The sequence below is a fragment of the Lycorma delicatula genome, chromosome 11 (assembly GCF_047948215.1).
Source record: "Lycorma delicatula isolate Av1 chromosome 11, ASM4794821v1, whole genome shotgun sequence".
Classification (NCBI taxonomy): Eukaryota; Metazoa; Arthropoda; class Insecta; order Hemiptera; family Fulgoridae; genus Lycorma; species Lycorma delicatula.
Window position 1 is genome coordinate 17,166,137 of NC_134465.1, and position 25,383 is coordinate 17,191,519.

At 29.6% G+C, this 25,383-nt stretch overlaps 1 long non-coding RNA gene across 9 annotated transcripts in view; it reads left to right on the plus strand.

The window, feature by feature from the left end:
• The window catches only part of LOC142332115 (uncharacterized), a 54,699-nt gene extending 40,284 nt beyond the window's left edge, over positions 1 to 14,415 (plus strand). For 4 of the 9 annotated variants that reach the window (XR_012758158.1, XR_012758161.1, XR_012758162.1 and 1 more), the window contains 4 exons: positions 5,871 to 6,042; positions 9,447 to 9,504; positions 10,699 to 10,820; positions 13,282 to 14,415. This is a non-coding gene — a long non-coding RNA (uncharacterized LOC142332115). The remainder of the gene's footprint in view (positions 1 to 5,870; positions 6,043 to 9,446; positions 9,505 to 10,698; positions 10,821 to 13,281) is intronic. The other 5 variants (XR_012758159.1, XR_012758166.1, XR_012758165.1 and 2 more) reach the window with 5 other exon arrangements.
• The last annotated feature ends 10,968 nt before the right edge of the window (positions 14,416 to 25,383 follow it).

Consider the following 25,383-nt stretch of genomic DNA (forward strand, 5'->3'; position numbering starts at 1 on the left):
AACATACTAAAGCATACAAAATAAATTGTTAATAATGTGATACGTTATCTATGTATATTACCTAACGTATACCAGTTAATTGTTTCCTCAGATAAATTCAATGATAACGATAATGATATACCACCCAAAAATTCATTTTCTTGTAACGGATCGTGATTCCATACGGTAGCTTCTAAAATACGATGTTGTATAACTTCAATCGGCATTCTATATTCTAACTCGTTAAACAAAAGAAAAGTAAAAAAATAAAAATTATTTGCATAGATTTATTTATTTATTGCAATAAATTTTTAAAGTGAGAGTGAGTATGAATTGGGATGTCTGAGGTATGCGGTACAGGAGTAAATAGAATTTTTTCTCCTATCCTATTGATTTATCTAGAGAAAAGTTGTCAGTGAATATCTATATGAAAAAAAAAAAAGATGTCTGTTGCGAAAGAAGAATCAAATGCAATCCTGAGGCTTGGACAAGTGTGCACAAACATACAAAAAAATTAACAGCATGAGCTTGGTTAATAAGAATGAAAGAACAAGTATATAATAATACAGAATAAATAGAGTAAATAATTTTAAATAACTGAACAGCAAGATTAAAACTTGTGTAGCGGTCAAGAACAATAAACAAAAATTCCAATGGCAAAACAGACTTTTAACATGCAGATAAAGAGATGTGGGGATAAAGAGATGTGAGATGTGGCACTCTATGGAGAAAAATATCAATTCTCAGGAAAAAGACTAGAAGTGAAGGTAATATGAGTATGGAGATGTTTTTAAGGAATAAATTGAACAGATAAAGTGGAAACAGGGAGACTAGGCAGTACGGTGGAAGGAGTGAGAGGAAGGTTTCAACTGAAGAATGATATAAAGTTGGAAGTGAAGTACAGAAAGATAAAACATTTAGTGAAGGAACGATCGGTTTATAGGCAGAATGTTTGGTGAGAACTTCCAGATGGCTAAAATTTATCATCAAATTTGTTTTTGAGCATCATAATACTGTGAATTCAATATTCACAGTAGATACAGACACTCGCAGTAAGAACAACAATTAATCATATACATAATAATTTTTGGTAAAGAGTTACCTCAAAATATTTATGACACAGCTAATCTTTTTAAATGTTGTTTTTTTACATAGGGGCTTGTGTTAAAGAGAATGCTTGCATCATTCCAAAATAAAATAGAACATCCTTCAAGTTATATCAGGGATAGGAAGTAGAGAGGTAAGCTTCAAGAGATCACTAAAATTATTAAAAATGTAGTAAAGTCAGACAAGATAGCCTTGATGATGCTAAATTCTACATTAAACTAATCGTGATAAACAAATGTAAATAATTGCATTTTAGAAATGTTGTGTTAATGAATCCCATTCGTTTATCTATCTACACAGATTATTCTACAGATTGAAGTGATAACATCAAATGAAATGTATGAAAAACATATCAATCAAATGCTCCTATCCTTCAGAGGAACAAATAATAATTAAATTAAATGTATTATAATTTAATTTAAATAAATAATTGACCTGAGTTTCATTTGCTTGGTTGAAAGTATTAAATCTCAAGAAGATGCAATAAAATTTTTTCAAGATCATGATGTTTCTTAGAACCCATGAAGCACTCTTGAAGCTTGTAGGTCATGAAATGGAATTGCAACGGCATAATTTTGGGCCATAGAGCTGATTGAAAACACAGTGCCATGAATATAAATGATTATCTATCTGCATAAAACACTGCGAAAAGGAACTTGAAATTAATGCATAAAAAATATTAGATCAGAAAAAAATTATACGTGTGAAGTGACAGCTAATTACTTATTAAAAAATCTAATTCAAATGGTGACCCAGCATTACAAACAACAGCTTTTATTTTCTCATAGAAAATATCATGTCAGCCATAGTTTTCCTGAACCAGGGGTGGGTTAATTGACATATTTTGTAGAAAAAGTAGAAATATTTTTTTTGATGACTGCTGATAATATCTAAGGCTGAACAAATATTATCTACTGTTTAACAATTCATTCTACCTGGCATAATGATAATACTGGATGGGTTGAAGGTTTACAATTGATTGGAAAGTGTAGGCTACAAATATAAGATAGTGTCACATAATAACACTTTTGTTAACCCTGGAAGGGGATTGCATATGCATATGCAAAAGAAAGCATGTGGAGACTGGCAAAACAGTAGTGCAGCATGCATTGGACCATTGTCCAATGCAGAGGTACAGGTTAATCATTATTAACCTGTACCTCTGCAAGATTATGTGGCGTCGCTGACACGAGGGTAATGATTTATTTGAAAGAATACTTCAACATATTGTTTCATACTGAACTCCAGAATAAAGGTTTGTTCTTGAATTTTTTAATACGATGTTAAAAATTATTAAAATCTAATGTAGACAGATAACTGAAAAGATCCTAAATAATATTTTCTGGTTTCATAAAAAAAAATCCATTCTAGAAATGGGTGATATAAGACACTACCAGTTCTTTAGAAAGTCTTCAAAAACATTTCAAATTATGTCTTATGTCATCAAATGACATAAGTTATGGCACACTGCCTATGTTACAGCAGATAACCAAACATACATTAAGTGTACATTTTATTTATTTAAAACTAAATGTTTTCTCCAAAAATAACATTCAAAGTTAAGTTGGTTTTTTAAATAAAGCCAGACAGGTTATTTTGCAAAAAAAATTAGCAACAAAATTATGTACTACAGGCTAAATATATTAAACATTAATAAAATTTTGATAAAAAACATAAAATAGGTAAATATTTCAAGTATAGCACACAACAAATGTGAGATTATGAAAGGACCTCACAAAAAAAAAATAACAATGAGTGAGTAAAAAACCTATCAGTTAGAAACAAAAAACTAACCAATTATAAACTATAACAATAAAAAAAAAATTGTAAAAAAATAATATAATTTTTAAAATAAAACTTTAATATATATGGCTTCTAAAGAATAAGAAAAATTAATGAAAAATTTATTAAAATTCAGACAAAATCAAAACAGATTTAGGAAATTCAAATAGTTTGTAAATTTTTATTCAATCATCACGCATTAGTGTTTGCCAGTATGAATTGCCAATGCAATGACAATGACAGCTACCAACCATCTATTCAACAACAGTCATCCACTATTTTGCTTCATCGACTTCAACCAGTATTTCATGAAAAACATATAACTGCAATGGATCGTTTCTCCATGAGGATTGGCTGAAATAAAGTCTTCTTGGTAGTCTAATTGATTTGTTTGTTATCTTGGACTATTATCCTAGTTAGGATTCACAGAAACTGATTTTTATCATTTTTCCTTGGTCTGTTGACCAAGAAAAGTTAACCATCATTTAATTTACTGAGATCAATCATTGTGTAACTTTCATCAGTAAAAGAATACGTATTTTGTTCTCTTTTTTTTATAAGAAAGGTCATTATGCAACTCCCTCCCTGATTGTATTGTATGATAAAATTGTTCACTTACTCAGTAACTCATCTATCTAAATATATTGTCACCTATTTTTTTTTAAATTAGGGTTTAGTGTTCAAACTGCTCTTTATCGCTGCACATCAATTTCTTTAATTTTTCTGCACTTAATTATTATTTTTCTACTTATAAGTTATAAAAATTAATACATCAATTAAATTAAACATGATTCTTTATAACAGAATATTTATGAACTATTTGGGTAATAAATAAATTTGTCAATGTCGGCTTGAAAAAATGAAACTAGATATAATAGTTGTTTTTTTTTTTCAAATAAAAAGGAAGTGTACAAACCATTTCCATAAATGATGGATGACAACTTCTACGTACAACTTTAGTTTTCCTTTTGGTAACTTTTCCAGGATCAGGCATTAAGTAAACTTTAACATAAGTTGATGGTTCTTGTCCACCAGCAATACATGAAAGATCTCTTACATGATGAATCATTACCTAAGATTTAAATAGATAAGATAAAAATTAAGAAATAAAAATCAATAACTTTGTTTTAGTTTACAGGTTCATATCAATCTTATTTATTAAAAATTTCAAATTCAAGTCAGATTACAAAATAAAAAAATCCAGTCATTAAATTCAATTTTGTTGTATATAAGGAGATTCAGAATGACACTAAAAAAGAAATGGAAATTCTATGCAAAACTGTACACTCAAATATTGTGCTGAGACAATATTTGAGTGTATGCTGCCTATAGGAAAAAACAGAAAGAGGATCTTAGCTACCCATACGGCTTTCTTGTGTAGAAATCTTCAGAATAGAATAGGTTAACACATTCAGTGCTGAGCACTTGCAGGTGCATAGTCTATGCACACATGCAACTCGCTGACCATGGCATACCCATGATAGTGTACAGCAGCTTTTCTATCACTACTGAAGGGGGTCAGCGTATTACTGTTGATTGGTGTCATATGTTAGCGCATCAGAAACGTTTATATTTTGTCACTGTGCAGTTTATTCATACTTATATTGAACTGGTTTTTTGAAAGAATTTTAAATCTGCATGAACTTTTATCATATTTGAAAGATGATAGATTTATAATAAATATATATATATTTTAAAAATTATCTGTATTTCAGTTAGTGTTGATCAGACAATTATGTTTTATTTTATAATTATATATTGATACTATTATTTTTACTAAAATTAATATTTTATGGCGATTATCTATATCCCTTATAATAAAATATGATTTAGGAAGTTATGTGAAAAGGAATTTAAGTAAAAACTAATTTCCAGGTCGTAAACAAGTCAGGTGACAGATGAAGTCAGATGAAAATAAACTTGATCTAACCGATAAAAAAGTAAAATAAAAAATTCTTAATCAGTAGTGGAATAAAAATTGGGAATTTATTGCACATAAATTTAAACAGACTTTTTATAAGTAAATTCCCCAAACTTAAGTCCTATTTTTCCATAAATCAAAGAAATAAGTCATTTTTATCTAATTAAAAGACTAGAAAATTAGTTAGCATAAACAAATACGAAGTTAATGAATACGCTCAACCTGGTGCGAGTGAGCGATCCACTGCTTTTTCATCTCCCATGCGTACCACACACTAGCACATGGTTGTGTTTTTTGGGGATTTTTTATTACAAGATTGTATAAATGTTGATAACTAGTATACTTAAGGGAAAATAAAAAAAAATAATTCAACAAGGAGGAATATAGTGGAGGACAGTAAAGGAAGGGGTATATTCACAAAGGATGAATGGTGTTAAATAATCTAATGAAGTGTTTGATTACGTTCCAGTGAAAAGAAGACAAGGGCAACCTATTAACCATTGAATGAATGATATTCTGGTGGCAAAGGAAAAAAAAGTTTTAGAGAAAATGAATGGGAAGATAAAAAACATGGGATCCATGATGTGAAAAAAGACATGATTTAACTATAAAAAAACTCAACAAAAAAATGTATTCCAAAAATTGTAATAGTACATCAAAACTAAAAATGATATAACATTAAAAAGTGCAGCTCAGCATAAGAAAATGATAAAAAAATACTGATACAAAATTCATTTAAGATACTTCTCTTCACATCACACTATTCTGGGAAAGAGTATGAGGAAAACAATCTTCCACCTAACTCATCTCATCCTCTAGTTTGCTAAAAAAAAAAAAGTAATAATGCCTAGAATTTCTGTGCCTATTCTTAAGTGGTTCTTTAGTACCCTGAGGAAAATCAATTTGTACATGCACTCTTTAAAGTAATGGTCAGAGATCCCTTTACTGCTTAGAGGGGAACCTTTAGGTGGGGCTGCTTGTCTCATTCTGCAATGGTCACTCTGCAGATAGTCATCCCTTTTTCACTATACACTTTTTCCCTTACCTTGATCTTTTCTCCAGTGTTTGTTTTGATCTACAGGTTTTATCTGTACATCCATTAAATGCGTGCTGAGGATTTAATGATCTGTAATTAAGTTTTTGGACAAGTAAACATCTTGGTAAAAACTATTGTAAAAGAGTTTGAGAATTGTAAAACTGTCCCAACTAAGACTACACACAGAGATTGTGGTGCATTGGTTTGTTTGTTTGCAGTATGTGCTCATATTTTTATTTTAATAGATTATATTGTGTACTATAAACAGTACATAGTTTACATTATCATTTATTATATTTATTTATTTTTTTACATTTGTTAAAAAAACTATGATAGACAGTATTTTGGAAATTTTATAAAAATAAATAAGTGTAAAAGCACCATGCTTCTTGATACAAATGATGTGTATATGTGTGTGTGTATACATATATATGTATCATGTAAATGTATTAATTCTTTTACTTAATTATATTTGTAATGTAATTGTATTCTGTAATTTTAAGTAAAATTCTTTTACTTAAATATAATGAACTAAAATTCTTTTTTTCTTTAATGAATATATATAAAATACTTAACATTCTAACAAACATGAGAGGATATTATGAACATGTCAAGGTCCAGGAGGCAGAGCCCCCTGGCTAGACAGTTGAGCCTCTAGACAATAGAAGAGAGCCTCTGAACAGTTTTTTTTTTTTAAGTTTAAGTAAGGAACTGCCATTTCATATGTCAAAAAATGGCCAGTAAAAACTAATAATATCCACCCTGAGGTTGTAAATTAGAAAAACATACTGAATGAGGAGTGGGATACATTTTGCATTTTTTTTTATGGTAAAGTGTATCCAGTACAAGTAAACAACAAAAATCTAATTTTCATGAAGAGGATGATGGCCTACTTTTGTTTCAATTGAAAAAAATAGCAAACAAACCTAAGATTTCAATGGTATATAGATTGCTATGCCTAGTTAAAAATAAGTTTATTTTTTAAGTTTTGCTAAAACAGGTTAAATGGATTATGCATAATTGACACAACAGACAGTCAACATAATAGGGATAAATTGAAATAAACAAAGCCCCTCATGTAAAAATCTTTCACTTTAGTTTTGAACAGAAGGCAAAGATGAAAGTGAAGCAAAGGCAAAGTGAAAATAAAATGCATTTTAGTGTAAATATATACAAGGGCTGTCCAGAAAGTTAGTTACGTTTTGAAATATAAAACCAACCAAAAAAAAAGAAATTTTATTACATACTTGAAAGGGACAATCTTAAACTATTTTTTTACATATAAATTGAGATATTATCATAACGATGCACAAGCTTTTCAATTCCTTCTCTGCTGCCTTAGATTTTTGGCACCCAGCTTATGATAACCATACTTCCCTGATACAATTTGAAGGAAATGAAGCGAGAGTTCTGTAATCGCAATGTGGTGATTTTCACAAATTTTATCGTTGATTTTTATCAGTTCATCAGTCACAAGGCTAGGCCAACCACTGCAATCCTCATCATGAACATCGGTGTGGCCACTTTTAAACTGAATGAAACACTGCCTCACTCCACCTTCACTCATTATTCCATCTCTGTACACCTCACAAAGTTGCTGATGAATTTCAATTCATCACTGAACGCACCTAACAACAGCAGGATTTTCGATTTTCTATTGAAGTGCAGTGCAGTGCACATCTCAAAAGCGCACATCTCACAAATTCACTTCGAACAAGTAGAAAAATCACAGTCCACATGCTATAAAAGCTTGATGCATACTGACTGTAGAAACGTTTTGATGCCAAGATGGCGGCTCTATCCCCATCCAGCTCCACACTAGGCACAAACATACATTACTTTCTGGATTGCTCATTATAATTTAAATTCTATTAAATAAAACACCTAGTACAGAATATTGAGATAGGACATATCTTACCTTAATTTTTCATTAAATTACTTTCATGAGATCCCGTATCTCAGTCATGATTGAAATTATATATATATTTTTTTTTTCTCATACCCAGATAGAGCTTGATAATAAAGATTATCACTTGCCTACCTAGTAAAGTTGTAGCATGGTAAAATTTCCTGTTAAGTAACTAACACCTCAAGAAAGATTTATTCTAAAAAAAAAAAAATAAGTCTCTAATTTTCACTCACAGGAAAATGTAGCTCTTAGAGAAAATGATTTATCCTCAATTAAAAAATTGGCACTGTGATACACACTCTCTCAGTTTAAGCTTTACTTTTCATCTAAGATGTTGTTATCTGAGTAAATTTACATTAAGATTGTAGAATACATATAGTATAAAAAAACATTACTTACCATAAGTGTACCCTGTTGATAATGAACAGAGAGCTTTAGCTGCCCCTTAACTCTCCACATTTCATTAGCAATTTGAGTTTCCTTTTTTCTCTCTAAAGAAAAATACATAAATATTAAAATAAATAACAAAGCAATTAAACTATTAACTAAAAAATAATAAAATTTCAATACAGATACAATTTTTTAGTATTATTAGATAATCACTAAATAAAATGTCCACATAACACTTCAGTCCAATGGAGCTTAATTTAAATTTCTATACACACAGAAAGAATACATAATTAGTGTTTACTAAATATCTCTCTCTCAGCCTTGCATGCAGCTTCCTATGTACAACAGCCAAACACCACACTGCTGGAACTGTAAAGTGCACAGTTCCATACAAAGATTTTTGTATCTCTTTCATAAAGTGGGGGATGGCTACTGATGTTGAGCTTAAGTTGTTGTTTAGATGTTGTTATACATTGTACTAGTATAAAGAAAGAATTAAAGAAAAAAGGACTCATTATACGTTCGTTATCGATAATACCAAGTGGAAATAAGGGGTGCTGCAGTTCCACAGTGCTTACATGCGAGCCGCCACTGGTTGGGTGTAGAGTGATTATTATGGCATTTAAAATAATGATTTTCATGGAAAATAAATAAATGTTTGAGCATCAGTCGGTAGGTGAACTGACCAATCCAGTAGGTGATCTGACCGATCCAATACCACTATAAGCTGTTATATATATTAATCCTATCTGACCCTAGAGACTTATAGTAAATCAAGAATTACTGGATAATGTACCATATTTCTTTCCCACATTATAAGAATATATCATTAAAAATATGTTGCGATTAACTACTGCATTCTGACAAAGAATATAAAAAAATGAGAAATGTAAACTGATAATGGTGGTGATTTAAAACAAAAATCATAATCTAAGGAAGTTATTTTGAAAGCAAAATATTTAATAAAAAATAAATGTACTATTATTATGATCTCAAAACAGAAAATACAAGTATATTACATTAATGACAAGTGCCAGAGATTAATAATACAGTCTGTGCAGATATGTGAGATTTTTACAGGGACTGCACCTGAGATCAGCTGATCAGTAGTTAGTATGAGAACAATCCATTTTGCCCATACTAAATATTGAGATTTGTTAAACAAATTCTGATGGAAAAAATATTTCTATTAATTTTTCAACCAAATTCGTTCGGCAATTCATTTAAAAACATACACACAGACAAACAATAAATGTAATATATTTGCAATTACATGTTAACAGCCAATTAAAAGTTGTGTCCTTTTTTGGGTCAATTTTCAGATGTATGAAAAATACAAAACTTGATCAGGATTTGAACCCAGAACCTTCCAGGCATAAGGTAAGAGGCACTATCACTTTTCAGCAGAGGTAAGGAGAATGAGGGCAGCTTCTCCTTTGCCAGAGTAATTACACACTAATTAGTAAAACCGTGCTAATGGGCACAGTTATCAGGCCGTTAAGGTAAAATAATAATTACATAAATATACATTAAATGATCTGATAATAAGTTGACTTACGAGTAAGTGCGTGGGACAAAACTAAGTAATTCACCGTCGCCATTATTTTCACCGGTAAATCTTAACTGAGCAAGATTATGTAAGAAAAAATTAAATTGTGTAAACCAAGATTTAAGAGAACTCTGAATCATCCGGGCAAAAGTAGCAGCTGCTTCAGGATTTGACAATTCAGGTAGTAATGCCTGTTGTACATATCTGACTGCATCAACTGTAACGCCAGGTATACCGGATGATGCCATCTGTAAATAAGATATGTATAATTATATAATTAAATTACAAATAAGTAAAATAAATGTATGTAAACACAAAACTGAAAGTTAACCACCATAAATGTCTATTTGGCTTAAAAAATTTGATATGGTGTGCACCATTAATGAGGACATGTATTTGAACTATAAGATTATTCTAAAAAAAAATATATGATAAAAATTAGAAATCAACGAAAGTAATCTGCAATTAAAAGAGCATTAAACAGGAAATTTTCTTATTGTCTTTAGTAGTTAAGTTATTACCTAGCATTAGAAGAAAAAGTTGCTCTTTTTCTTTTACTGTAAACTTTAAATTATTTATAAAAAAAAACAGATCAACAAGAATGTTAATCTTTTAGGTTAAGTATCAATACACATACCTACTGTGAAGTAGTTTCATTTAATTTTTATCCAAATTTTTTTCTATATATACAAAACTCTTGAAAAAATCAAGCATCCAGCTATACAATTTCCACTATATTTCTTCAGCTAATTTCCCTTTTGGTAAAAATAGGGAATAAAAGGAAAACCTATCAATAAATATTCTATAAATAACGTTATGGATAAAAATGATTGACTATGCATCAAGCATCACATTAATGATTATGAATGTCACAGGACAGTTAAAACAAAAAAATAAAGTTTTTAAAACTCCATCAATCGCATACTTCAAATAGTGTAAATTAAAAACAGTAATTTATAATAATATTTTTTATAACAGCTTATTTATTACAACACATTTTTTAAAGCTGTTAATGACATTTTCAGGAGGGCAACTGCCTGCATTTTTACTAATGGTGGCAATTTTGAAAATATATTATAACTGACGCTACAATTCTGTTGTAATTCTTCCTTCATAATATATAAAACTAAAACCACACTGGTTCAAGGTAAAATTCTTTTACCTACTTACTTTACTTTATTTTCAACTTTACTTAATTTATGAACTTTGAGAATAATGTTTAACAACCAGGTACCAATGCATTAGGTTTTCAATTAAAATAATATAGGTAGATGGCCACCATATTTAATTTTACAATTGTCAGCCCATAGCTCCATAACAGCTGTGTTCAGAGAAAATATCCAAGAATTAAAATGTCTTGAAGTAATATTTTCTAGGCAGACATACAATAAAATATGGGGTAAAATTGATAAAATGAGATTGGCAGCCATATTGGAAATTAATTTAAAAAAATGATAATACTGTATTTTTAATTTAAGGAAAAATCTAGGGTAGATTCCCCTTTTAAAGTTTCTCATAAAAAATTTGTACTTATTGAAACCCCAATGGTGGCCGTGTTGAGTTGATCATTCTGTAAATGATAGAAAGCATATGTACCTTTTTTATAAAAATATAAGTATAAAAATAAATTTGAGCTAATTAAAAAGCAATGAGATTTTCAGAATTATATATTTAAACTGGGAGAACTGATTCAATACAATAGATAAGACTGAATATTCTTTATCCAGCCATGGTAAGCAAGAGTTTTCAAAATTTGCCTTTATTTTGCACAGCTAATAAATATGAAACATTTTAGTATATTTTAAATTACTGATTTATGTGCACTAATAATGTAGATAAATTCCAAGTAAATTTTATTTAGATAATAAAGTTGTCTTTTTTTCTAACCATAGCACAATCAATAAGATACCATAATTTTCAAGTACAGTACAGTACTCATGTTTTTCTGTAATCAGAGAATTAAAAACAATAAAAATGTTAAAATTGATAGTTTTAATTTGTATCATCAAACTGAAACTGATGAAAATTATCATTTTAGATAAATTATTATTAAATTAATTTTCAACTTCTGTTTGTTAGTCAATTTTCCTTTATAATGAAAACATAGTTTACTGATATGAAAACATATTTTCATTTTCTGCAAGAATGTATTTATATACATATTATATTTACACCTATTTATTGGATTTCACCCCAGATTTCTCAAAAACTACATTCTACACACAGAAATGATGCACTAATCAAGTCCTGTTATCCTGAAAGTAAAAAAGCTAGTAGGATTAGAAATGCATTTGCAGAATTGATAATAAAAACTAATAACCTTGGATGGAAGATGAGAAAAGCAATCTGTTTTGATGAGTAGTTCAGGGTAGTTTACTATCTTATCAGTATATCAAAGAGCCAGCTTATGCTTGTTAGCAGTTTGTATTTATTGTTTCTCAACATCATTTTATTATTTTCATCAAAATGTAATTTTTCCTTTTTGTTATATTGAGAGTGGTTTTATTTTCTTATAGCCAGCATGCTGATTTGAAGTCAGTCTGTTTCTGTTTATTAAGTTTATAATAATGTTTAACATAAGAGAAGTATTGAAAGTGAGAAATAAGTCGTTTTAAATGTTTATGATATCAACATGACAAGTTGAAATTAGTATTAAATAAATTTTGTTTGTTTTAATTCTCATCTGTGTAGGGGATCTCCTTAGACTTATATAGATCAGTGTTTCTTAAACTGTGTTCCATGGAACCCTGGGGTCTCGTGAAACGTATGTCCTTTTTTTCTTAACATTCAAAACAAAACTATAAAAATTAACCCCCCGAAATTAAAAAATAGAATCCCAAATAACCATCGCTTCCACTAGCTTACGCAGTAGGATTTTTTTTGTAACATCACGCCAAAATCCTGTCTTCACATCAGGTGTTTAGGTGTGCATGGTTGCCTGCCTACATTATTGTGGACATTATTTAAATATGGTAATTTACACAGTAATCTTTAAAATCCATAGGTGTATCCATAAATATATTAACGTGTTCACGCAAGTATGTATACATTAACTTACCCATCTGTGATTTTAATATGCGATCATTAGCATGGTTGTGAAAATAAATGAATAAAACCATAAGCACTGCAAAAACAATCACAATATTGTCTTTGCATTTGACACAACCTCAAAATGAAAACACTGTCGCCAACAATGGAGTTCAGGTAATGTTTTCATTGATAAAATATAGTTAGTGTAACAGAGCTAAAGATGATGAAATGATTTCATTTTCTGTCAATAAATAGTTTTCACCTATTATAATTAAGAATTTAATTAATGCCATCTGTCATAAGTCCAGTCAAATTCAATTGCATTTATAATGAAATAAATGAAATAGTCACTTGTCGATGTGTGTCATATTTTTTTTATTTAAAATATTTACTTATTGATAAACTTTATTGGTTTTGTCTTTGAAGTTTTAAAACCCATAAATTGTATTAATAATGTGTTTGTGTTTTATATTCTGTAGTTAATCATATTATCAATGTTAGTAACCATATAAACTTTATTCTGTTTTAAAAGGTACCTGCCACACAATTTTTTGCTTTAAATCAAAATTTTGTTACAGGATGGAAAGGAGGTCACTAAAGCGTTTTACTGTAGAACTTGACTCTTCTACTTCGGACTCAACAACTAAGTCTTTTGCTAAAGATAACGCTGGTTATAATGAGTGCTATAAATAGAATGACCTCAAAAGAAGTTACGCCAGTTATTGCTTCTACAAGTAATCGATCCAGAGCAGTTACTAAAAAATACTATGTGAGGATATGGGAAGTGTACATTCATCTCTTCTTTTACAACTAAAAGATGGTTATCTTGAGAAAAGATACTAACCCGTATTTTTGAGCTATAGGTGCTTGCCTTTTTTTAGACCACAATTTTGAATTGAAAAATCAATTATTTGATAGAAATTGGCTGTTTAAAATTGCCTATTTAAGTGATATTTTTACAAAAATTGATGAACTTAATTTAATCATTCAGGGAAAACAAGTAAATGAATTTACTACCCACGAAAAGATCCTTGCTTTTAAAAAAAAGATTGAGTTTTGGACAATTTGTGTAAGCTCCAACAATTTGTATTGCTTCCCAACAATAAAAAGTTTTTCAGAAGAAGGTGTTCAAATAGAAGAAACATATATTGAAGAAATTATTCAGAACCTGAAAGGTTTGAGTGAAGCTTTAAAGAAGTATTTTTCAAATGAACAACAGATTAAGTATCAAAATTCATTGTGGTTTATTGTCAATGCAAAACCTTCAACAACTATGTCAGCAGAAGAGTACAAAACTTTTATTGAAATGACCTCTGAGTCAATATTGCAAGAAAAATTTAAATTAATGATATTAATGGAATTCTGGTGCAGTTGATACTCAAAGATGAATATCCTCATTTGTCAAAAAAGGCCATGTTGCCACTTTTACCATTTGCAATTATATATATATATATATATATATGTGCAAAACGAGGTTCTCAGCTTATGTGTCGACAAAAAATAAATATCGCCACAGAATGAATGCCAAACCTGACATGAGAATTCAACTTTCATTTATAAAACCTAATATTAAGTACATCTGCGATAATAAAATGCAGTACCACTCATTTCATTAAAATTAAAATCCTGTTTAAATAACTTATTTTTTAGATATTTTAAGAATTTTTGGATTAATGTTAAAATTATTATTTGAAGCAAATAAATATTGTTAAAAATAATTTTCTCATTGTTATTGCAAATAATCCATTTATAAAAAAATGCATTAAAACCATACTATTGAAGCAAACCAGGGGGTCCACAAAAAAGGTGGGCATTAAAAAGGGTTCCGCTTATAAAAAAGTTAAACAAACACTGATATATAGATAATAAAAATGAATTTCTGCAGAACACATGTTTACCAAAAATTATTTGTCTTCCAGTACAATTTGACTGAAGTTCTTTGTATTGAATATCTGGGGGCAGGTTGTTTACTGAATTTTCTTTGTATAAGGGCAAAGAATTTGAAGACGTTCAACGTTGCTACAAGTGCTGCCAGTTTCGACACACAGTTGAACGGTGGAAAATCCGGTGGTAGTGTGCTTCCATTTTGATGATGAGAAACATAAATGAGAGCAGTATTCAACGCAGTCGGTGGGCCCGACAAGTGTTTACTGCTGACGTCTTCGGAAGTACCGTAAGCACTCTGTAAATAGTGAGTATTGTGCGTGTTTTAAGGGGGCTATCGTAATGTATTATAATTGAACACCCTTAGATAGTTAAAATTCGGAAATTAAATGGGTAGGGTGCTTACATTGTTCAGGTTGAACTTGGCGAGATTGCCGTGCGTAGGGGGTTGGACGTTTTCTTGTTACAGCATCCTATGTTGTTTAAGGGTCATCAACAAAAGAAGTCTTTTATCTCAGAGAAGACCACTATGATGCTTCCCCAAGGACGTTTGGGGCGAGTCGGCGTATCGATACTAGAACACGAAAAATATTCAGTCTTCACAAAGACAATCATAAGGGGGATCACTTTTTCTAAATTTCCTGACTTCCTGTTCGTCTCAGACCAATACCGATCCGTGCCTCCACTGTCTCCTGATACCAAATCCAAAAAACCCAAAAAAAAAATCTTCCGTCAGGCCAAATCCTTAGGTTTCTAGGCGTTTCACACCATTTCTGACCTATCCGACACTTGTCCCAACATACCCCACCCATAAAAAATCGTGAAACGCCTAGAAACGGAAGTTTTTGGATTGGCAAAAATTTTTTGGGATGGTGTAATTTTTGGGTTTTTTGGATTTGGGGTCAGGAGATAGCGGAGGCTCGGATCGGATCGGTGGAGATCGGGGGTGACTTCAGTCTGGGACCCAAAATACGGTATTTTGTTTTCTAGTCTATATGTGATCATGTAACAGGATATTATCTTTTTAATGTTTTTTATAAAACTACTAAAAACTATAACATAGCCTGGACATAATGTATTGCAAGGATGTACTGATGCCACGTGGAAACGTGATAATAGGAAAGCACAGCGAAAAAATTAAAAATCGTCTTATATCAAAGGCGGAATGAATGCATTGCTTCCTTCCCAGATATGCTCTTATCCAAAAAAAATATGCGGGAAAATCTCAAACAGATTATTTGCTGTAAACTGGTTAACAGATTAACGCTGTAACACGGTTACTTTTACTAAAAGTCGACCATTACAGAATAAAGTGTTTGATAACTATGCTATGTAATCAGCGAAAAGAAAAAAATCTCTTCTTTTCAATGTAGAAGTCATATGGTTATCGCGAAGGAAAGTGTTAACCCGTTTGTTGAAGTTGTAAGATATTAATAAATTAATATTTTTCAAGGATAAACAAACGCCATTCTCAATATTTTACAGAATAATGAGTATGTTGCTATTAGCTACTTTGCTGATGTATTTTCGCATTTAACGGACTTGAATGTGAATTTGTATGGACGTGTTAAAGAAATTGTATTAATAACAGTTCATTAAGAGGCTTGATGTCTTGAAAAATGTTTGTTAATAGTAGATACTGGTAACAGCTATGCCTTACTGCAAAGTAATCACTAAACCAGAGATTCATACCAACTGCTCTGATGTCTGTTGGTAATTTTGTTAACTCCTAATTAAAATGTAGGATCTTCATACAAGAATAGTGGGGTTTTGAACATGGATTAAATGAAAACAAAAATACCTACAGTTGATGTTATCTCAACTCAAATTTCTCATCTCATATAGTTTTCTTACATAACTAATAAATTTGAATTGGGCACCATTAGTTGCTCGGCAAATTATAAAAGAAAGTTGGACTTTCTCTAATTCAGATGCTGGCTTCTGTGGTGTGAATGGTAGCATCTCGACCTTTCATCCGGAGGTTCTGGGTTCGAATTCAAGTCAGGCAAGGCATTTTCACATGCTATAAAAATTTCATTCATTTCATCCTCTGAAGCAATACCTAACAGTAGTCCCAGAGGTTAAAAAAGGATCAAAGCAGAAGGGAAATTTTGAAAAGTTATTTTGGTAGCCCTGATAGTCTCCAACCTAAAAGTTTGTGTAACAACAGTTCAAACCACCGCAATAGATTTGTATTATTGCTGAAGCGTGTTTGGTTCATTATTATGTTCACTGTTCAAAAAAAAACTAAGTGTGTTTTGCAGGCAGAATTAAAGTCTGTAATTTTGGTTCAGCATGCCTTTTGACGTTAAAATGAAAAATAGTCACCACATAAAAATAACATACGACATTGGTTCAAATAGTTTGAAGAAACTGGTTCTTTCTCAAGGAAATATCTACTGGCAGACCACAAGTATCAGATGAAACTGTTGAACAAATTAGACAATCTGCGATCAGAAGTCTAACAAATCTATCTCTCGTCAAAGCCTTGACTTAGATATTTTGAAAATAACAGTTCACAAAGTTTTATAAAAAAAAATTGAAAAATACACGACATATGCCACTTAAAGGAAAGAATTAAAGAAGCAGTTGTAACCATAACAGAAGATATGTTAATTCAGGAGTGGGCAGAAAACTGAGTATCAATTGGAGATTTACCGTATGACTAATGGCACATATTGAAATTTATTAATTATGTAAGAAAAACTGTTTGAGATGACAAATTTGATAAGTAAACAACATCAACTGTAAGCATTTTTGTTTTCAATTAATACATGTTTAAAACCACCATTCTTTAATGAAGATTCTGAATATCAATTTGATTTCCAGTAAGGTTTTGACTCAAACTAAACTTCCTTTCGAGGAAATTTCTTAAATTAAATAATAATGTATATTAAACACAAATTCTTAAACAAAATAAATTTTTTAACTTGCAAAAAATTTTGCTGCAAGAAGGTTATATTGTGTGAATCAAAAAATAATTTAATACAATGTAAATTTTTTTATGTAGTTATACAGTTTTATTAGGTAACATAACCATAATGATTGTAAGCAATTTGGCTTAAGTCACAATTTACTTAAGAAAAAGTTCTTCTCAAACATAAAACATCCCTTGCAAGGTTTAACAAGGTAATGCCTCATCATTTCCCTACAGCAATAGGTAAATTACTTTGTGGTATTCAATTGCCTTCTTCAATAAGCCTGATATAGAAATGCACAGTAGCATTTTAGGACCACCAAAATGCAATTGATATTCACCAAAATATATGAAAATTTGTTCAAATTTGTTCAACTATGCGATTATTCATACTATGTTTCTTTGTAAGCATTAACACAGATATATTTACATAAATATAATAAAAAATAAATAATTATTATTTAATAAATGTAGATATTTTATGATCAAGCAATATATTCAACAATACTTTATGTTAATCTGTAATCGTTGAATGTTTATAGTGTTTATTAATATTCATACTGATTTTAAACTAACATTTTATTACAAAAGTAAAACTTTTTAAAATAGAATCAAACATAAAATTGTTTTGCTAAAAATGAATTTGTATTTGGTAGAAAAAATTTATACAACTCAAAAAGTTTTATTTTTACAACTACTTACAACCTTTGTTTTATATTTCTAAATATCTCCTTCGCAACTAAGGCATTTATTTTAATTAGGAGATGTGCTTTAAGATCTCCATATCACAGAACTCAAACACCAATCCATTTAAAATAATATATAAAAGTAATGAACAAAAGAGTTTCTAGTAATCTAAAATCAATCGATTTAATTGAGTTAATTGAAGCCTATGAAAAAAATATACCAGTAACTAAGTATTCAAGCACAATTTTAAGCTACTTTTTCCTTTAATTAAATTTTAACCATGGTCCTGCAGCCTGAGAAAATTTTTTATATAAATAAATATGCTGAATTATTTTAAAAATATCTAATTATATATAGTGCCGCACAAAATGATCTAACTTTGTTTTGTCAATAATTGTTTACATTAATAATTATTAATGTGTTTTATGTTGGCAGAAGTGACAGCAGTTCATGTATATTAGTCTCTTCTCTTTCCGAGTGTGCTGTTTGTATATCGTTCCAAGATGGCTGACAAACGAAGACTAATTGTTGAATAGTGCATAAAGACTGTTGTTTTTTAATGAAACGAAAAGTGTAGTACTTACACAGACGTTTCGTGCACAGTTTCAAAATCTGTGATCACCCTAATTTAAAACAATACGTAGACTTTATGAAAAAATTAATAGTGATGGTTCAGTGTTTGAGAGTAAGTGCAAATGGTCTGCCAATGTTCATTCTTTACAGAATGTTGAAGCTGTCAGAGCAGCGTTGTCAAGGGGCCTGGGCAAATCAAGAAGAAAAGCAGCAGCACAACTTGGGATTTCTAGGTGATCTGTACAGCGAATTTTAAAAACTGATTGCATTTGTGTCCATACAAAATATTAGTGTTGCCTAAATTAATGGTTGACAATATACATCAATGAATGGCATTCACTGAATGGGCTGTGAACTGAGATGTATTGTTGAACAATTAATACAATGTTATTAATAACAAATATTGGAAGGACAGGTAGAAGGAAAAAATTGTGTAGGCAGGCCACGTTTGGAATATGTAAAACAAATTGTTAGGGATGTAGGATGTAGAGGGTATACTGAAATGAAACGACTAGCACTAGATAGGGAATCTTGGAGAGCTGCATCAAACCAGTCAAATTACTGAAGACAAAAAAAAAAGAGGGAGATAATGAGAACAAAAGAGTTATGAATAATATAAAAAATATGACATGATTGCTATACTTTGACAATGCACTCATTTATTTACAATATCTTATGCTTATTATAATTTTTAGAGGAATTAGAAGGTTTGGCTTCACCCAATTGGCACTTCAGCCATTATTAGACTTATGCAGTCACCAATGAAACAAGAGTCCTGGATTGTTGTACCCAAGATTAAGTCAACATTTACCCTTAATTAAGACAAAATTTCATACCTTGAGGTATGTTAAATTTATATCTGTTCAAATTAATTATAATTAAATTAATTATTAAAATAAAATTATAAATTAGATTATTATTTACGGTAATGTAAATAATTGACATGTATCATAACGGTATATATGGTAGTAATTGTGAAGTTGAAAAAAGATCGTTTAGAATATTTAAAAAATGAAAATATAGACTTGAGATTAGAAAAATATAATCAGGAAAAGAGAAAATGTAGTGGATTAATACCAGCAAAAAAAAGATGTTTTGTTTTTTGACATCATATTTAATGATTTTGGATTATTTAAATACGAGTTTAAGAGGGTGGAATGAGTTTTGGGCTTCTCAGTCAAAATCTTTCATTAATTAAAAAGGGTATAAAACAAAAATGTGTAAAGAGCATATGATAAAAGAAGAGACCAATTTTTAAATAATAAAACTGATGATTTAGTTAGTGAATAGTGACACTGAAACTGAAGGTAGTAGACGACTCAGAAACAAGTTGAAGATGTTGAACAATTCACTCGACTCAGTACTTTGGAAATACATCAGATATTTGAACAGAAAAATTAGAATTTTGTCATAATTCTTGAACATTGTAAAAATGTAGATTATCCAGTTTGGTTGAGATGACTGATATCTATATAGGCTGAAGGTGTGATCAGGACAAAATGGCCTGATTCCTATCATTGTTAAGTTTGTAGATCAGATTAAAAAGAAGAAATCTTTCATAGATGCAACAAGATAAACTTCTCACCATTTGGCTTTAGAAACCCATACTCCAGTGTGTATAAACAAGTATTTGAGCAGTGAGAAGGTTACAAGGAGTTTAAGATAAAAAATTAGTACAAATATTAACGGATATGGAGAAGTAAGGTTTTAATGAGAAAGAGAACACAAAGTTCCAAAAATAATAATGTCATTAAATAACTTTGAACTATTACGAACTTTTAAAATGCTTTGTGCTTTACTTAAAATAAAATTTATTAGTTAATAAAGTCATTATTACATTTTTATTTTGTTTTTCATAAAAAAAAAAATACAAATGTACACACATATTAATATAGAATAAAGCCTTATTAAGGAATCAAATTCGATAAAACTTAAGGAAAATTATAAATTCAACTTGTTTGATTAAAAAAAATCTAAGAAAAATGTTTGATTTTTCATTTTTCTTGGCTGAATTATTTATTCTAACAAAAGAACTTCAAAAAATTGTTTTATTGGAAATATGAATATTTGAATGAAGCTCACCATCAAGATAAAGAATTATATTCATTCAGTACAGAAACTGAATGTTTTATGAGGAGAACCTTAGTTTAGATTGAAGAAAATTTAAATCTGATGAGTTAGGTAATAATATTAAAAAACTGCAGTTTATTTTAAAGTTTATTTTTTTCTGTCTCAACCGCTTTACAGATTAAATTGATTGTCAAAATAATTCTTGTTTTTTATCCGGTGACAGGAATATGGATTTACCAAATAACAATAATAAAATAAATAAGTATAAAATCCTACGGAATAGTCAGGGATAAAAATCACAAGTTAATATTACTTTGAGAGCAACATAAGTTTAAGATCGTTTGCAGACTACTTGTTTAAACAAGTAAAAGAGATAAGATAATATAACCTTGTTTTAAATTACAACCTGAGCATTTAGATCATACGAACAGTAAACAGAAAAATAGGTTACAATGTAAATATAGATTTTAGTTGTTTTAATGATTTAATTAATGAAAAAGATTCTAGTTCTATAAATAAATAAATAAAGGGCTATATCCATAAAAAAATAACATTAATGATGTTTTCATTATCGATAAACTGAATAAAGGAATTGAATATGCCAAAAATACTGCAAAGACTATTAAATTTCTGTAAAGCTAAGCCTTGGTCAGTTAAAAACATAACCCTACTTCTTTTTTTTACTAAGAAAGTGAATTAAATTAAAAGATAAATTATCCAGATGTAAATGTTTAAATAAGTATTACAAAAGATAAAACAAACTTAATACTTAAAATTTTTAGAACAGACTAAATAATAAACTGTGTATACAGAAAATATAAAATCAAAATGCTAAAGAATAAGGGTATGACAGATGAGCAGAGATAGTTATGAATCACCTAGTACATTTTTTATTAGAGTTGGCAATAAAATAGATATACACTGAATGCATATTGACATTACTAATTAAGCGACAGAAATAATCCTTTATAGATAATTAGATAAAACAATAATCTGTGAGCACACAAGTAGGGGCAATATAAAAAGTATTATTTTTCCTTAAAAGATCATCGAGTTGGTTGTTGATGTGGGAAAGCAATATAGCTTTGGTAAATATCTTTTATTTAAATAGCGATTTATCAATTTTAATACCATTCAGTAAAACAACAACTCATTTTAAAATGTAATTAGCGCTTATCATACCAGGATAATGTGTTCTTAACCAAATATTATAAAATGTATAGTTAAGAATAAAACAAAATAAAATAAAATGTATAGTAACTTGTTATAACATCAGTATTATTTAATGAAGATAATTTGAGAACTGAAATACTTCCTGTGTTGTAGAGGGCACTATTTGCTTTCTCATGGCTCCAATTTAACAGTCTTGTGTGTTAATTACCATCTGGTGGTTCATAAGGTTGTGGTTGTCACTATTATAAATATATTTCTCTGACTGAATGTCTTTCTATGTCATATTTTAAAATTAATAAACTATTTTGTTATAAATTAACATATTTACGTTAAATTATGATTTTTTTTTTAGGCTAATGATCTTCATTTTCATTCAATGAATTATGTAACAGTTGATTTATCATACAATAATATTTCAGTGATTGGTCTTCAGCCGATGGAATTACTGGCACTTGCACAATATGAATCGAGTTCATCAACTTACAAAACATTAGAAAATCATAGTGCTAGAATTAATCTGATTGGAAATTCATTATTATGTGACTGTAGAAATTATCACCTTAAAAACTTTTTTGAGGGAACTCTAACACCAGAAGTTTATTATTTGATTGATATCATTTATAATGATATCACAATTCATTTATATCACAATAATCTAGCATGTTCTGGACCAAAGCAATTAGAAGGTTTGTACTGGAATACAGTGCCATCAAAACTTCTAACATGTGAATTAAGTCAAATAATAAACAAATCTAGTACTATATGTCCAAAAGAATATAAATGTTTCTACCGTCCACAAGATGAAGGCTTGATTATCGATTGCACTGAACTAAGGATAAAAACTCTCCCTCAAAACTTTCTTCTTGGAACATTACAATTCTACACTAAATCATATAAAAATGTTAATCATACTGAGCTATATTTAGCAAGAAAATATTTATCATCACTGCAACTAGAATTAGATGAAGGTTTCAAATATATCACGATTTTATCACTCTCCTCAAATAACATTTCACAAATAACTTTGACTGGCTTATCGCCTAATATAACTGTAAGTGTCAGAATAAATTATTTTAAGTGTAGCCATAATGATTGCACATTTAATAATAAATATTTTATTTAATAATTTTCACATTTGTTGACTATAAAATACAGTAAATAGACAAATTGTACTAAAATTATTTTAAGTAATGATTAAGATTTGTGGACACACACACACAGGGTGAGAGGGGGAAAGAGAGAGATCAAACAAGCTCCAACAAAAATATCTTCACCACCGTAATATGCTTTTACATTCACAGAAGTTAGCGATTACCTTAACAACTACGAGAGTAATTTCTGTTCTGTTCACAAGTTTGTATTAATATCTTTTCAGAAGTATGAAGCAACCTGGTTTATTTCAAAAACATTTTTAATCTTTCTGCTGACTAAAACTGCCTCAACAATAATGTTTAAATATTAATAAGTCTTTAACTATACTATTGGGCGTATTTCCATACTGTTTGAATATTTACTTCTAATGAACATCTTGAGAAGGATTTTTTATTTCATTAAGTGAACTCTTAGTTCCAATATATTTATTGAACATTTTATTCAGTCTGTGCTAGATAATATTAACTGTATTTTCTCAGAGTTTTAAAAATAATTTAATAATCCAGAACAACGATTTTTAAAAGTTATGTCAGCAGCTTGTCATCAACAATATTTATGGAAACGTTTGTCGCTTGTAATAGTTGAAGCAGAACTTGTATATTTGAAAATATCTTAATTTATTTATTTTTCTTTAAAGTGATATTTAAAAATTTAATTTGTTTAAAAAAGGAAAATATGGTACTTGTTTGTTATTGCACTGCCACCTTTTTCAGTTTTTTATGCACTTCTTCAGATTTCATGAGAAAATGAATGTTAACGTTTATTTAAGGTAGAAAAAGTACATCTTTTATTGAAAAATAAAAGTTACAAAACTAGAAGTTTACTATTTTTTGAACACATGAGAGTTTCTTGTACAATTAGTAGCTCTCTTCAGCCATACCTTTCAAAGTTTGTTCTTTCTCATGTAACTGATATTTCAAAAAGGATGCAACCCTAAAATTAAGAAAGTAGAAGTCACGCATAGGTAAATTTTATTTCTCCCTATATGACAGCTGGCAACACTGTACTCAAGGTTGAAAGCTTGTAACAGTTGAAATGTCTTTCTTATGCACTAGTGCTATACCAGTATATAAGTTTGTCTCTATTATGTTAACTATGTCGTTTTCCAAGGACAAATATCTGTTTATTGTTGAGATTTATTGTGCATATAAATCTTACAAATGAGTGAAAGGCGAGTTTCAGATAAAATTTTCCAACTCTTCAATTCCTAATAAGTTGACAATATCGTGTTTGATTAATAAATTTTGTGAGAGTAGGAGTGTACATGATCAGAAAAGTACCGGTCAACCATCACTGTTAACAATAGAAGTTCTGGAAGGTGTTAAAGAACGTCTGGCTCGCTCACCCAGAAGATCTCTCAGAAAGTTATCTCCATTGACTGGGCTATCACTGTTTACAGCTTTCAGTGGTACTAAAAAATTACAATTACATATTTATTGCATCGATGTCGTTTAAGAACTGAAAGAAGTATACCGTGGAAAACGTTTACAATATTGTCGGTTTCGTTCTCTTATTGATGACAACGGTATTGAAATTTTGGACTGTGTTTATTTCAACGACAAATCATGTTTATTGCCATATTAAATTTACAACAAGAATGTTGGTTTCAGCAGGATAATGCAATGTGTCATACTGTTAATGAAACGCTGGATATGTTACGGGAATTTTTTGGCCATTGTCTAAGTGTTATGGACTCCAAGATCCCCAGAGCTTACACTAGCAGATGTTTTTCTTTGGGAATATTTAAAAAGTGTAGTTTAAAAATATCCTCATACACTTGACAAATTGAAAGCTAATTTAAAGTGAAATTTCAAACATTACGAAAAGCAGGTTCAAATGTTATGAAAAGTGTAGGAACCTGCATTGGGATCACAGGAAATCATTTTGAAAATCTATTGTAAAGTTATTAAAGGTAATATTTGAATATTGCTGTATAAGTATTTTATTAACATTAATATCTTTGTAATAAATTCATGTCGTCAAACAAAGGGGATTGATCCTTTTTGAAATACCTGTTATATATATATATGTGTGTGTGTGTGTGTGAACCTCTGGGGTGGAGTTATCAGCCTTTCATCTGAAAGAAGAATTTCCATTTTGTACCCCAGTGTAAAAGTTTCGGGTTTAAATGGTGAATTAATCATCAATCAGTTGATATTTCAACGATCACATGATTATTTTATTAAAAACTATTTTTTTTCTGTTCATAGATCTTAGAACTGGA